Source organism: Bos taurus, chromosome 5, assembly GCF_002263795.3.
Source record: "Bos taurus isolate L1 Dominette 01449 registration number 42190680 breed Hereford chromosome 5, ARS-UCD2.0, whole genome shotgun sequence".
Classification (NCBI taxonomy): domain Eukaryota; kingdom Metazoa; phylum Chordata; class Mammalia; order Artiodactyla; family Bovidae; genus Bos; species Bos taurus.
Window position 1 is genome coordinate 23571342 of NC_037332.1, and position 17175 is coordinate 23588516.

Sequence of the window (17175 nt, forward strand, 5' to 3'; positions counted from 1 at the left end):
GGGCCTCTGAGGAGTAGCCTTGGCAAGTGCTCCCTGCCTAAGAACTGCTTCTTTGCTCTAGTCTTGTGGTCCTGTGGATACAGCCCCATGGGCTTTTAGAGCTAGGTGTTTGGGAGCTTGTCTCTTGATTGTGAGTCTTAAAAGTTGGGGCACTAGATATGCAGTCTAAACCCTTAGTATTTAATTAATACCCTTTTTTTTTGGTCTTTATTTTATTTATTTTATTTTATTTTTAAACTTTACAGTATTGTATTAGTTTGTTATGAATTTAAGTTCTTTTTTATTTTAGTCATTGTTACAAACACTACGGTCATGAACATCTACTTGTGTACCTTTTTTAGTCTTTTTCTGTCTCCTTGGAATTAACTCCTGAAACTGAAAGTATGGGGTCAGCTAGCAGGTACACTTTTTTTCCCCTGCGAACTGTATCATTAAACTTCTCACCCATTGTTATGACAGATTCCACTCTTGAAACCTAGAGAATTAGTGATTTTTAGCATTTTTCAGTTTGATAGGAAAAAATACCATTGTTCTTTTCAATTTGCACTTTTATTATTAGTGAGATTGAGCAAGTTTTCAGTTGGTCATTTGTAGTTTTGTATATGTGTGTGTGTGTGTATGTGTGTGTGAACAGCCTGTTTATGGCTTCTGCTTATTTTCTATCAGTATTTTTATTTCTTTCTTACGCATACGTAGGTGTTCTTTACGTATCACAGATTAAAAACCTTTTGTTATGTATATTTTCAAATATAAATCTGTATAATAAATAACTAACCAGCATACTTTTGCTATTAGAGTTGGCCTTTGCAAAGGAGCAAAAAAGGAGCCCTGTTTAGTCTGTTTAAATTGTGATTATTTCTCAAATATTTATGTCCTTTGCATACTTAGTAATATTATGGTAATAATGTGCTTCGTAGCAGGGACTAACAGCAACTACATAAAATAGAAGTAAGATAATATAATAGAGTGGGAAAAACATTAAAATTAGAACTGGAAGTCTGGGTTCCAGACCTGGCCTCACCTTTCTTTACCTCTGTGATCTTGGTTAGTCCACATATTCTCCCTGAGCCTTAATTTCCTCATCTATATAGTGGTCAAATTTATATTAGTCTCACAGGGCTAAGATGAGATCATGTGTGAAAAAAATTATTGCAGTAAGAGTTACACAGTACAAGTGATAATGATAGTAAGTGTGGCATAAGTGTAGCAGGTTGAATGTTTACCTTATTAAAATGATCATCTTTTGAGATAACCTAATTATAAAATATTTAGCCTAACATCTTTCTGAGTCTGTGGTTTTTGAGTTTGTACTACTTTGCAGGAGGCCTTTAGAAAGAAATAGTTTGCTGTTCAAAAATTCAAGCTGGTGTTCTTTGCAACAATGCAGAACATGTTTGTGGTGTGCTGGCTTCTAGGGCACTGCGCTTCTGTCTCCAATATTGACACCTTTGTGAGCTCATTAGCCACCTTTCTGGTAAAAGCCATTTTGATCTGTGATGAGGGCATTGCATTAAAAGGGCATTGATGTTGGAAATCTATATTTTGGTCTTTTCATTAAAAGGCAGTCTTCACAGAAGAGGCAGTATGAATTTGCATTGCAAAGGATAGCTTATTTCTTTTAAAAACTCTTGAAACCAGGTAATTTAATTATGTCTCTGCCACAGCCTTTTATCTTCCTCTGCATAGGAGCTCTGTTTTCTCTTGATGCTTCATACTGGAAGCCGGTCTTCTTATTCTCAGAATTAATTAACATGCAAATACTTGTCTAGAGACTCAGGAGCACTCCTTTTTTCCATTAGCATTTAAATGTCACTCTTAATGATGTCAGATTGACTCTTTTAAGGGTAAATTAAAATGGTATACTCATCATCTGATTATTTCCCAGAGCATGTTATTGGTATTTCTGATTATTTGGTCTTAGTGTGAGTTTTATCTGCTACTGTTCCCAGGCTAATCGAGTCAGAGCCAAGACCATACGGTGTGTGTGTTGTGTTAGTCGCTCAGTCGTACCCGACTCTTTGTGACCCCGTGAACTGCAGCCCACCAGTCTCCTCTGTCCATGGGATTTTCCAGGCAGGGATACTGGAGTGGGTTGCCATTTCCTTCTCCAGGGACCATACAGTAGTACCCTCTTATCTGCAGTTTCACTTTCCATGGTTTCAGTGACCTGCAATCAACTGTGGTCTGAAAATAGTAAATGGAAAATTCCAGAAATAAGTAATTCATAAGTTTTAAATTGTACACTGTTCTGAGTAGTCTGATGAAATCTTGGGCTGTTTTGCCCTGTCCACCCAGGATGTGAATCGTGCCTTTGTCCAGTGCATCCCACCTGTTCGTCACGTAATAAGCATCTCAATTATCAGGTCCACTGACTTGTATCACAGTGCTTGTATTCAGGTAACCTTATTAATGGCCCCAAAGCACAAGAGTAGTGATGCTAGCAATTCAGACATGTGAAAGAGAAACTGTCAAGTGCTTTTTAAAATGAAAAGGTAAAAGTTTTGACTTAATAAGGAAAGAAAAAAAATTGAAAGAGGAAAAAAATTGTATGCTGAGGTTGCTAAGATCTACAGTAAGAATAAATCTTCTGTGAAATTGTGAACAAGGGAGAAGAATTTTGTGCTACTTTTGCTGTAGCACCTCAAACTACAGCGATACTGTGTGATGAGTGCTCAGTGAGAACATGGAGAAAGGCATTAAATTGAAGGTAGAAGACATGCAGCAGCAGCAGCAGAAGCAGAAGACATGAACAGAAAATGTGTTCCAGTTGATGGCAACATATCACTCCAGAAAGCATTGAGTCTATACAAAGATGACAGCAAGGGATCCCCTTAAGCGAGTGACACTAAGCCTTTTACTACAGGTAAGGAATGGTTACACAGATTCAGGGATGGGTTTGAACTAAAACAGGTTACTGGAGAGGCTGAGTCTGTCATCAGAAAGCACTGTCACGTTTCCAGTGGGGTTTTAGAAGTTAATTAAGGAGAAAGACCACATTCACATACCTTATATTACAATGTATTGTATAATTGCTGTATTTTTAGTTATTGTTGTTATTCTTCTACTTAGTTTATAAATTAAACTCCATCATAGGTATGTATGGGCTTCCCTGGTAGCTCAGATGGTAAAGAATCTGCCTGCAATGCAGGAGACCTGGGTTTGATCCCTGGGTCAGGAAGATTCCCTGGAGAAGGAAATGGCTACCCACTCCAGTATTTTTGCCTGGAGAATTCCATGGACAGAGGAACCTGGGAGGCTACAGTCCGGTGGGGTTGCAAAGAGTCAGACACGACTGAGCGCCTAACACACACATATGTATGTATAGGAAAAAACAGAAAATGCATTCAGTACTATCCATGGTTTCAGGCAAACGCCAAAGGTCTTGAGACATAGGCTGTGCAGATAAAGGGGAACTACTGTACTTGATTGCTGAAAAGCTGGGTTATAGCCTTTCTTTGCCTATGGCTTCTAGAAAGGCCTACTTGCCATACCTTACACGTCTCAGCACCAAGTGAGATGCTGTAGTGGAGGACTATAGCATCTATAGTGCAGGAACAGCACCTGCACAAAGTGTTAGCAACAGGCCAGGGTGCCCAGGAATTAGGTGTAGAGGGGCTTGGGTAGTAGCCATGTAGTATGGAATAAAGAAGGTGGACTTTAGAGTTAGAGACTCATAGGTTCAAATCTTGCCTGTGTCAGTTTGAAGCTATGTGACCTTGAGCAAATTACTTGTCTTCTCTGAGACTCAGTTTCCTCCCCAGTAAAACATAAATAGGAACGTGTACCACTCAGGTTGTTGGGAGGGTTAAAGGTGATAATGTGTATTAAGTACTACACAGTCAGAGTAAGCTATCTGCTTTATCAGAGAACCCCCAAATTCTAGTGATTTATTTAGATTATTTCCATCTGAGGGAGGGCGGGCTCTGTTCTATGCAGACATTCAGCCACCCAGACTTCTTTTAGCCCGTGGTTGTGCCATTCCCTAAGGCTGTGTAGACCTTCACTGGATTATTTATCTCTTGCTGGCAGGTGAAGAAAGAGTGTGAGCATGTGGACTGCGCAGGAGGCTTTATGGGCCGGGCTGGAGATGGTGCGCAGCCCTGCCGCTCGTCTCCTGCTGGCCAGAATGCACTTTCATAGATGCACCTGCTTGCAAGTTAGCCTGGGGAATGTGTGTCTAGGGGGAAGGCAAAATGAGTTTGTTTGGTGAACACATAGTCTTCCATTATGCCGCTGCTGCTGCTAAGTCGCTTCAGTCGTGTCCGACTCTGCGACCCCATAGACAGCAGCCCACCAGGCTCCCCTGTCCCTGGGATTCTCCAGGCAAGAACACTGGAGTGGGTTGCCATTTCCTTCTCCAGTGCGTGAAAGTGAAAAATGAAAGTGAAGTTGCTCAGTCGTGTCCGACTCGTAGCGACGCCATGGACAGGCATCCAGTAATATGTGTTGAGTAAATGAAAGAAAGAATGAATGCATTCTCTGTTCATTATCCTCTCCATGGACTTAGAGAGTGTTAGAGCTGATAAGGGGCCTTCCTTAGAAGTGATTAAGTTTTACTGTCTTTATTTTACCGATGAGGAACCTGATGTCCTGAGGAACTTAGTGACCTAATTAAGATCTTCCAGATATTAGTGGCAGGTCTAGAGAACCTGAATCTTCTTTCCCAAAAGCTTCTGTTTACCCTGCATTTAATTATTTGAAACATCATTCTTTGTTTTCTACCATAGGGTTTCCTTTGCTCTTTGGCATGTGAAGATGAGGAGTTTTAACACGTTAGTTTGGTCATTGTAGGTAGACTTCGATTTTGTTTGGGAAGAGGAATTTGGTATTTTAGGGTGGTGGGAGAGATACCCTCAGAGGCTGGAGACTCCACAGATGTTTAGTATTTTGCACCAAGAGTGAAAATTAACCTTCATTCACCCACTCATGTGTTTAAGCAACCTTTGTTTAGCCTTCTTCTATGTATAATGAATTATACAAGGTGATCTGGATTATACAAGGTGGTTATTAATTCAAAAACATCCACAGCTTGAGGAAAGTGTCAAGTATTTAAACAATAATTATTATATAACATGAGAGTGCAGTGGAAGCAGTACCATAAGGTGAAAGTGACCAGCTGCTGGAGTTAGAAGGAGAGGGAGTATGGCAAGCTTCATGGAGGAAGTAGGTCTTGGAACTGGATCTTAAAGAATCCAGTTTACTGAAAATTTGATATGCTCTGAAATGTACACACTGGTGTATTTATATAATTGGTGTGGACAGGGACTGCACCCGTGAAATTAAAAGATGCTTGCTTTTTGGAAGGAAAGCTATGACAAACCTAGACAGTGTACTAAAAAGCAGAGACATCCCTTTGCTTGCAAAGGTCCATATAGTCAAAGCTATGTGTTTTTTTTTCCAGTAGTCATATATGGATGTGAGAGTTGGACCATAAAGAAGTCTGCGTGCCAAAGAATTGATTCTTCGAACTGTGGTGCTGGAGAAGACTCTTGAGAGTCCTTTGGACAGTAAGGAGGTCAAACCAGTCAATCCTAAAGGAAATCAGTCCTGAATATTCACTGGATAGACTGATGCTGAAACTCCAATACTTTGGCCACCTGATGCCAAGAGCAGACTCATTGGAAAGGACCCTGGTGCTGGGAAAGACTGACGGCAGGAAGAGAAAGGGGGTGACAGAGAATGAGATGGTTGGATGGCATCACTGACTCAATGAATGTGAGTTTGAGCAAACTCCAGGAGAAGGACAGGAAAGCCTGGTGTGCTGCAGTCTTTGGGGTTACAAAGAGTCTGACACAACTTAGCTACTGAATAACAATAACAACAACTTACCTGGTGGTGGCTGTGTATTGAGAAAAATGGGGTAAGAAAACCAAACAGACAAAAAACCAAAGCTGTGATCAAGTTTCCTGTGTTAAATAAGCATTTAGCACTCACATTTACCACATCATTTTGTTGCAATATTACCAGTAAAATAATTACATACGACAACCCTTGAATACAGGTGAATCATTATCAACAAACATTTTATTGTGAGCCAGCAAGTTCTTGACACCATCCTTTTAGGTCCAGCGGGCTTTGCATAATTTTTGGTTAGGTACAGACCCTTAAAAGAATTTGTAGAGGCAAGGATTAGAAGGATGATATTCCAGAAAACTATGGATCAGTATAAAGTGAAGGGGCACACAGACACTGTATATGAGCCATGAAAATGTACATAGATTTAGATCAGGAGGCTTGATTTTCAGAGGTACTCCTCTGAGAGGTACTGTTTGGAACCTAGATTTGTAAAGGTTGGAATTGCTTGGGAATTGGCATCTCACTTTTAGCTGTTAAGTCATAATAATTGAAAGAGCATGGGCTATTCCATAATCTGGCAAGGAGAATTCTGATGAGGAAAGGTTGAGTGAAAGTTTCACAGGAAGTGGCAGAGGCTGGCTGAGCACTCAGGCTTGTCTGCAGTCTGTCCTCGAACAGCTCCATCCTGCCGCCTTGAGAATGCAGCAGGAGTCGGAATCCCATGAAGCTTTCCATCCTGGAGGTTAGAATCAGGGTTGCCCAGGATCAGCCAGGAAGTGGGAAGTGCTTGTCTTCAGTACCTCCAGCTCCTCTTTGGTGTATCTTTCTTCTCGTTAGCAAATATTTGCTCACATTCTCCTGTAACCTTTTCATAGCAGAGTGTCAGGAGGGTTTGTATTATTTTATTTATTTATTTATTTTTAATTTTTTTAATTATAGGCTAATTACTTTACAATATTGTATTGGTTTTGCCATACATCAACATGAATCTGCCACAGGTGTACACGTGTTCCTAATCCTGAACCCCACTCCCACCTCCCTCCGCATACCATCCCTCTGGGTCATCCCAGTGCACCAGCCCCAAGCATCCTGTATCCTGCATCAAACCTGGACTGGTGATTCGTTTCTTATATGATATTATACATGTTTCAATGCCATTCTCCCAAATCATCCCCCCCCCCCCCGCTCCCTCTCCCACAGAGTCCAAAGGACTGTTCTATACATCTGTGTCTCTTTTGCTGTCTCACATACAGGGTTATCGTTACCATCTTTCTAAATTCCATATATATGCATTAGTATACTGTATTGGTGTTTTTCTTTCTGGCTTACTTCACTCTGTATAATCGGCTCCAGTTTCATCCACCTCATTAGAACTGATTCAAATGTATTCTTTTTAATGGCTGAGTAATACTCCATTGTGTATATGGACCACAGCTTTCTTATCCATTCATCTGCTGATGGACATCTAGGTTGCTTCCATGTCCTGGCTATTATAAACAGTGCTTCGATGAACACTGGGGTACACGTGTCTCTTTCAATTCTGGTTTCCTCGGTGTGTATGCTCAGCAGTGGGATTGTTGGGTCGTATGGCAGTTCTATTTCCAGTTTTTTAAGGAATCTCCACAGATGCTCAACATCACTCATTATCAGAGAAATGCAAATCAAAACCACAATGAGGTACCATTTCACGCCAGTCAGAATGGCTGCCATCCAAAAGTCTACAAGCAATAAATGCTGGAGAGGATGTGGAGAAAAGGGAACCCTCTTACACTGTTGGTGGGAATGCAAACTAGTACAGCCACTATGGTTAGTATTATTTTAAAATACACATTTTAAAATTTAAAAGCATTCATATACATTAAGAGGTGAAGGACAGGGAAGCCTAGCATGCTGGAGTCCATGTGATCTCAAAGAGTTAGACCTGACTGAGCAATGGAAAACAACCATCTCTCTGTTTCCAAACCTTAAATCTTCATTAAAAAAAAGTATCCTTCTAGATATTTTATTTGGACATACAAGCACACACATGTATATCATTGTTTATTTAAGTGGACTCATGCATTTTCTATAACTTGCTTTCTGTAATTAACATATAAATTAAAAGCTAATTAATAGATTTTCCTACAACTATATAGTTCCACCTTATTTTTGTAATCGGCAGAATAATCTCTGTGGTGCTTCTACATGATTCCTACTGAATAATCTTTAAGCTTGTTTCCTTAATCCTTAGCTATTTATTATATACTCCGCTGCAGAGAACCTCCTTGTAGCCATCTACAGACTTGTACAGGAGTTACTTACAGGGTATTTATAAAGGAGTTCCTAGGTCGAAGAGTTATCTGTATTTAAAAAGTTTGATAGGTATTGCTGAACTGTCCTCCAGAAAGGTTGTACTTATTTTTCATTCTGTCCACAGTGTATGCAAATTCTTTTTTGTGTGTTTTTATTTTTAAAGAGGATCCTGGACTTGGGGCCAGAGAAGAAAAGGCAAAGAGGAGATAGCCTGCTAAAAATAAGTGGTGGCCGAGAGAAATGAAAACTATGTTCACACAAAAACTTGGACATAGCAGCACTGTTCATAATAGCCAAAAAGTGGAAACAACCCAAATGTCCATCAACTGCTGAATGAACTAACAGAATGTGGTATATTCATACAATGGAATACTATTCAGCAATAAAAGGAATGAAGGACAAATACGTGCTATAATATGAATGAGCCTTAAAAGCATCATACTAAGTGAAAGAAGCCAGCCACAGATATCACACATATGCAATGTCCGGAGTAGGCAAATCCATAGAGATAGAAAGTATATTAGTGGTTGCTTAGGGCTGGTTGGTGGGGTAGGCAGAAATGGGGGTTTGAGAGTGACTGCTAATGGGTGCAGAGTTTCTTTTGCACGTGATGAAAATGTTCTAAAATTAGATTGTGGTTATGGAGAAGGCAATGGCAACCCACTCCAGTACTCTTGCCTGGCAAATCCCATGGATGGAGGAGCCTGGTAGGCTGCGGTCCATGGGGTCGCTAAGAGTCAGACATGACTAAGCGACTTCACTTTCACTTTTCACTTTCATGCATTGGAGAAGGAAATGGCAACCCACTCCAGTGTTCTTGCCTGGAGAATCCCAGGGATGGGGGAGCCTGGTGAGCTGCCATCTATGGGTTGCACAGAGTTGGACACGGCTGAAGCGACTTAGCAGCAGCAGCAGCATGGTTACACAAGTCTGTGAATATGCTAAAAACCATTGAATTGCACACTTTAAATGGTGAGTTTTATGGTATATGAATTATATGTCAATTAAGCTGTTGAAAAAAAAGAGCAGTGGCAGAATGCATAGAATGGAATGGAAAGGATGAAGACATGGCCATTAGCATGGGCCTGTGGGACAGACAAGAAGACCCTGTTAAAGTCACGTGGCAGGGAATTCAGACGGTGAAGGCATTCCTCTGGGCGACAGACAGTGTTCAAGCAGCTGCTGATAGGCAGCTGCAGAGGTGGATGGTGGATTTTCTCCCCGCTGGCAGCATGGAGACAAGAGGCAGTTACTGCATGCCTGGGCAGGGAGAAAATGGGAGCTAGTACCCTGGATTACTGATTCCTTGTTCTTGTTCAGTCCTTCAAATACACAGAAGATACTGTTCTCCTGGAAGGCAGCAGTAGTTTTTTTTTGCTGACCTAGAAATGCCTGCTGTGCTCCAGCATTTGGAAAAGGAAGGTCAGAGAGAGGAAGCTGAGCTCAGCTGCTGAGTCAAGGAGAAGGGGAGGAAGACCTAAGGTCACAAAGGACAATGGGGCCCTCGCTTGTGAATAAGAGCAAGTGGTCAGTTTTGAATTCAGCAATTAAGCTTTTTCTACACAGTAAAATGAGTCGTACTTGCAAAGAGTCAGACACGACTGAGCAACTGAACTGACTGAGTGGAACTGACTGTTCTGGAATGTGTTTGCTAGTAAATATCATGCTAAGAAGGTTTAAAAGGAAGTTATGATTTTAACTGGCCTCTGAGTTGTGTTGATTGGTAAAATTTAACTCAAGGGAAAGGAGTTAATTTTGCAACAAACAGTGAGGGTTAAAGGAAAATCAACCCGCTTTTCTGCAAAAGCCTGGTTTTCTTTGTAACAGCTTGAACATGCCCTCTACTTCTCATTCCCTATCATGATGATTCTGTAGCACAGATTAGACAGAACTGGAACATCCAAAACCTCCATAATTACTTTTAGGTCTGAGGCTTTTGGCTTCAAAAAGAGCTAAAGTAGGTCTCCATGGTTCTGTTTTGGAGGTTAATCATCTTTAGGTGGCTTTGACTGGTTTACCAACAGTTTGCTTCCAGAAGCCCAAGACCACACATGTTTGGATCAGTATACATCCTGATGGCAAAATGACTGTGTCAGGTTGAAGTCTTTTTCTTTGTCACTGTGTTTGATTCACTCCCCTCACTATGCTTTATTCTCCGAAAACTTCATGTAAGTATATATGATGAATATTAAACTCTTAGTCTTGGTGCTCCCCACTCCAGTACTCTTGCCTGGAAAATCCCATGGACGGAGGAGTCTGGTAGGCTGCGGTCCATGGGGTGGCTAAGAGTCAGACACGACTGAGCGACTTCCCTTTCACTTTTCCTTTCATGCATTGGAGAAGGAAATGGAAACCCACTCCAGTGTTCTTGCCTGGAGAATCCCAGGCACGGGGGACCCTGGTGGACTGCCGTCTATGGGGTCACACAGAGTCGGACACGACTGACACGATTTAGCAGCAGCATTCTTGGTGCTTGATTAGGATGTAAACAGGCATCTCTTCCTCTTTTAAACCTTTCCAAGAAGTAACTTCCCCCTCTCATTTTCTTTGACTTGCTAAAGAACCTTTGGCATTGAGAGAAAATTTGGCTGATGATTCAGTGTGAGGGAGAGGAGGAGAGAAGTTCTGGCAGATGCATAACAACTGGTGGATATTTTTATATTTATTGCTATTCTTAGTCTAAGGTCCGTAGTTAACTAGGGAGTAACTAAGCTCAGTTACACTTATTAGACATAGAGACTTTAGTTTGAATACGTCACTATCTAGGCCTTTGGGAAACCCATATGTTTAGCTGATTGTAGAAATGCAAACCTTCTCCCAATGGAATTCCCTCTCATTCAATAAATGAAGAATAAACTTCTAATAGATTAAACTGTAAGATAATTAAAATTGCTGTTTATTTCTGGCTATTAACCAAATCCTAACCACTGCATATAACCGCATAAGATTTTTGTTTGGTTTTGGCTTGTTTTGCTTTTTGGTTCATTTCCCTTAATGTATTTTAAGGATAATATAAAATAAATTATGGCTTGTATTAGTATTCCTTTTTGTGTTCTTGTATTAGAATTCTGGAAGTAGCAGTGAATTCACAGGAGGACTCAAGAATGTGAGAGATCATATGTTGATTATATCTTAATTTTAAAAATTAATGAAAATAAAACAAGTGTAGGTACATGGTGTTTCCACCACTTACTGAGTTGGGGGTATAAACTTTCATCCATTGCCAGCCCACTTAAAAATTGTGACTGTGAGTTGTCATGACTTAACTTCAAGGCCCAGCTTGTTCTCTTGGTAGCAGAGCCAAACCATTTTAATTATGCCTGAACAGCTATTATAAGTTGGTGTAGGCAAGTGAGTAAGAGTCTTACTTTGCTGGTTGATGATATTGCACGTATTTCAGTTCAGTTCATTCATGTCTGACTCTTTGCCACCCTGTGGGCTGCAGAACGCCAGGCTTTCCTGTCCATCACTAACTCCTGGAACTTGCTCAGATTCATGTCCATCGAGTCAGTGATGCCATCCAACCATCTCATCCTCTGTCATCTCCTTCTCCTCGTGTCTTCAATCTTTCCCAACATCAGGGTCTTTCTCAATGAGTCAGTTGTTTGCATCAGGTGGCCAGAGTATTGGAATTTCAGCTTTAGCAACAGTCGTTCCAACGAATATTCAGGACTGATTTCCTTTAGAATTGACTGGTTTGATCTTGCAGTTCAAGGGACTCCCAAGAGTCTTCTCCAACACCACAGTTCAAAAGCATCAGTTCTTTGACGCTCAGCTTTCTTTAAAGTCCAACTCTCACATCCATACATGACCACTGGAAGCCATAGCTTTGACTAGATGGACCTTTGTTGGCAAAGTAATGTCTCTGCTTTTTAATGTGCTATCTAGGTTGGTCATAGCTTTTCTTCTAAGGAGCAAGTGTCTTTTAATTTCATGGCACATATTTAGATTCAGCTAAATGTCAAAATTACCACCAGCCAAGATAAAGTCATTGATGAGGGCATTAACTTTCTCAGTGTCTGATAGATGTTTCGTAGAAAGCAAAACTCTTTCATTTTCTTTTTTTTAAACCACAGATTGAGGAAGCAATGTGATGGAAATACTACTCTGAACTTGGTTCTAACTAATGAGAAAAACTGTTTATTGAAGTAGAATTGACTAAAATCTTGGGAAGGAAGTAACCATGACACTATTATTTTGTAACTTCAAAAGGAAGTAAAGTGGGGGATAGCCATATAGTAACAGTGACTTTAGGAAAATACACATTTAGAGAAAGGATAGAAGTTTTTCAGTCTCCAGAGACTTGAAAAGTGAAAACAATACAAAGAGAAAGGCAGAAAGGAAGAAAAAATTTAAGTTGTGGGAACGAGGAAGAAAAAATAAATGGAATCATTTTAAGAAGAAGGACGCTTTTGATGAAGTGGGAAATTAAGAGAACATGTACAGAAGATTGAAGGACAAGCACAGGCTCAAGGAAAAATGCAGGAGAGTGGCATAAAACCAGTAAGAAAATACCTGCAAAGCTCAAGTTCAGACTGAGCTGAGGTTGGAGAGAGTGTGAAAGACAACAGAAAAGGGCTCTTTAAAGCTATGTTCCGAATAAGAACAAGTAAAGGCTAAGCTCATTGCTTGGGGCAGATGAAATAATGTTAACATGACGAAAAGCAGACCCACTCAGCTACTTGGCTTCTCTCTTCCTCTATCAAAGGGAGTGATCTTTAGACTGGAATGTGTAACATAAACATGGTTAAGAATAAATTGAAGCGCAGAGGATCAGTGATGATAATAATAGCTGCAACTACAATTTCTTGAGATCTACTCAGGACCAAGTATTAGGAAAGATAATTTAGTTTTGTTTTTTTCCAAATTCTTATGGCGGCTTTTGCATAGTAGAGATTATTGTCACCAAACCCATTTACAGGTAAGAACACCAAGGCTCAGGAAGATTTAGTAACAGGCCTGAAGTTATACATCCAGTAAGTGATGGGCTGAGGTTCAGATCCAGGCCTGACTCTTTTGCCTGGACACCCTGCTGCCCATGCCTTTCAGCCCCTGCTGCTGCTGCTGCTGCTGCTAAGTCACTTCAGTCGTGTCCGACTCTGTGCGGCCCCAGAGACAGCAGCCCACGAGGCCCCCGTGGCCCCCGCCTCCATCCCTGGGATTCTCCAGGCAAGAACACTAGAGTGGGTTGCCATTTCCTTCTCCAATACATGAAAGTGAAAAATGAAAGTGAAGTCGCTCAGTCGTGTCCGACTCTTAGCGACCCCATGGACTGCAGCCTACCAGGCTCCTCCGTCCATGGGATTTTCCAGGCAAGAGTACTGGAGTGGGTTGCCATCGCTTTCTCCGTTCTTTCAGCCCCTAGATGTTTTAAATCAGATTGTGTCTTTCAGCTTAAGTTATGTTCTGAGACACATAAATGGACAAAAAATCCAATAGATGTTATTGAAAATCCATAGTGTGTAATCGCAGGGGAAACAAGAAAAATGGAATATCAAAATGATGAAAAACAAAGACTATCTTAATTTCCTTTTTAAAGGTTCACCTTAGACTACCTCAAGCAGAGTCAGGACACTTGAGATTTTGTTCTGCAAGTAAACGGTTGTAAATGAAAGCAAGGATCCTTAGGGCAGCAAAGGTTCACAAAGCATCACAAATTAGACACCCCCCAACTCCCTTCCTTCTTAATTATATAACTGGTAACCCTATCTTTTGACAGAGAATCCTATATGGCTTATAAACAAGTTGAATTAATCTAGGCTCAATTGAGTAGATTCATATTTCTTTGAACTCCTTTACACAAATTATCAACTTTAAACAAATAGGCTTTGTTGTTGCTATTCAGTCGCCAAGTCCTGTCCTACTCTTTGCCACCCCATGGACTGAAGCATGCCAGGCTCCTCTGTTCTCCACCATCTCCCGGGGTTTGCTCAAATTTATGTCCATTGGGTCGGTGATGCTATCAAACCATCTCATCCTCTGGGTTGCCATTTGCTTCTCCAAGGGATCTTCCCAACCCAGGAATAGAACCCTAGTCGCCTGCACATGTGTCTTGCATTGCAGGCATATTCTTTACTGCTAAGCTTCAGTTCAGTTCAGTTCAGTTCAGTCACTCAGTCGTGTCTGACTCTTTGGAACCCCATGAATCGCAGCACACCAGGCCTCTCTGTCCATCACCATCTCCCGGAGTTCACTCAAACTCATGTCCATTGAGTTGGTGATGCCATCCAGCCATCTCGTCCTCTGTTGTCCCCTTTTCCTCCTGCCCCCAGTCCCTCCCAGCATCAGAGTCTTTTGCAATGAGTCAACTCTTCGCATGAGGTGGCCAAAGTACTGGAGTTTCAGCTTCAGCATCATTCCTTCCAAAGAAATCCCAGGGCTGATCTCCTTCAGAATGGACTGGTTGGATCTCCTTGCAGTCCAAGGGACTCTCAAGAGTCTTCTCCAACACCACAGTTCAAAAGCATCAATTCTTTGGCCCTCAGCTTTCTTCACAGTCCAACTCACATCCATAAATGACCATTGGAAAAACCATAGCCTTGACTAGACGAACCTTTGTTGGCAAAGTACTGTCTCTGCTTTTGAATATGCTATCTAGGTTGGTCATAACTTTCCTTCCAAGGAGTGAGCATCTTTTAATTTCATGGCTGCAGTCACCATCTGCAGTGATTTTGGAGCCTAAAAAAATAAAGTCAGACACTGTTTCCACTGTTTCCCCATCTATTTCCCATTAAGTGATGGGACCAGGTGCCATGATCTTTGTTTTCTGAATGTTGAGGTTTAAGCCAACTCTTTCACTTTCATCAAGAGGCTTTTTAGTTCCTCTTCACTTTCGCCATAAGGGTGGTGTCATCTGCGTATCTGAGGTTATTGATATTTCTCCCATCAACCTTGATTCCAGCTTGTGCTTCTTCCAGCCCAGCATTTCTCATAATGTACTCTGCATAGAAGTTAAATAAGCAGGGTGACAATATACAGCCTTGACGTACTCCTTTTCCTATTTGGAACCAGTCTGTTGTTCCATGTCCAGTTCTAACTGTTGCTTCCTGACCTGCATACAGGTTTCTCAAGAGGCAGGTCAGGTGGTCTGGTATTCCCATCTCTTTCAGAATTTTCTGGGGCTTCCCAAACAGGCTCTAGTGAGCTCAAAATGCCATATTTATGGCATTTGTCCTGTCTATTCATATAGCAACTCTGTAAAAAAAGGAAATGAAGTTTTTTAGCCTGAATTGTTCTTGCTAAAACCCTTGTGGTTTCTGGTATTTGTTGCCTTCTGAGTGCTTATGAATTGTCTGTGTCAGCATTCCTCCAGCTGTTTACTGAAGGATTCTATAGATGTTGGAAAGTAAACAGGTGTCATCTTATGAAAGCGCAGTTTGGGAAATGCTTATCTGTATAACAATTTATTCTTAAAGTTTGCCAGGGATAGATATCAAGTTCATGGATCTGTGATTTAGGGAATCAAACTCTTTGATTGTTTAAAAAATCTGGGCTGGACTGTTTGCATCCTCTTTGGTTGTTCAGAGTATCCCACATCTTTATACCTATCGGTGCACTCAGCATCCTAGAGTGTACTTTACCTTGGCTTGGTGACTTGAAGTCCTTTAAAGGAGTTAGGCATACTCTTACTTTTGGGGCTTTAATTCCTACTTAATGCTTTTTACCTTATGAGGTTTGACGAGCAATTAGATATGGCATGCCTAATGCCTGATGGCTTAAAGTAGGAGCAGCAATTGAAGTTCCAGTTTGAGAGATTTCACATCATTATAATGAAGGGCTTTCTAATAATTTGGAGGGGAAGCAGAGATTGTATTTGTTAGTGACATATAAAGAGATTAATTCATTGGATGAGATGTTAGAGAAGATGACCTTCTCACACTAAGATTTCATGATTTACAGATGTGTTTGTTTCACACTTAGTGAAAAAGAGGATGGCTCCTGGATGCTGTCAAAATCTTAGAAATCAGAGAGTATTTTTATGGTACTGTTATTATCCAGGAAAAGCATATGCAGCCTCAAGTTCTGAAGAGGAATTGCTGCCTTGGTTATTCAAAGGGCATAGGTGGCTGGGCAACAGATACATTTTAAGAATGCTTCAGTTTATTACAGTGAAATCACCACTGTCTGCTCTTCAGTAGCACTCCTCTAAGTGGTTTTGTTTTTATTGATCACCAAAGAAGAGAAATCACATTTTGGTTAGAACCCTATTTTCATGTAACAGGACTATGTTGAGATTAAAACTTTGCAGACATTTGAAATGAAATGGAATTAATTAACAGCCTCACCCTGTAGGTAGGTTGGAAGCAACACTCGTTGAGATTTTTGTCAGAACAGAAAGTTGCAGTCAGTATTCATTTTTTCAAAACAATTAATGGTTCTTTGAAAATAGCTCATTTCCCCCACAGTGATGAATAAATTACCTAAAGTAATGGGATGAACCAGATTGTACTTTGTTGTCGAAACAAAACATTGCCAGGAGTTATAACAGATATTCAAGACCAGACTGGGTGAATTCCTTGGCACCATCAGCATTTGAAGAGTATAACAGAGAATAGGTTTGTAATATTCAGTGTACACTTGGACCTTAACAATATAAAATGAAAAGGGACTTATAAAATACGACTATTGTTGAATAGATTTGCATCAGGAGTAATGTTGGAGTAACCATCACTAGTCTTGCCTGATCATGAGAATTGTGGGATATTGATTATGATGGTGTGGACAGTTATAACATATATTATGGGATTTTTGTAACTTTCCCCTCCCTGTTCCAAAGTGCTTCAGAGCAGTAACCATATGTATTGTCAAAATGGACTCATGTGTCTCTTTCCTGGTAGATTGTAAGCTCCTTGAGGCCAATTATGGAATGTGTCTTAATCATACTCGACTGGACTCTGATCCTGATGGCTGCATGTGGCTACTAGTCTGATGATCACTAGACTTCACTGGGGCCATGACATCATGATGGTCTACGCCCCCTCCTCTCCTCAGTTGCACAGGCTTCTAGCCAGCCTCGGTGGCTGTAACAAATGTTTGTTGAATGAACAAAGGGAGGAATGAATGAACAGGCTACCTATTTTTTGCTGT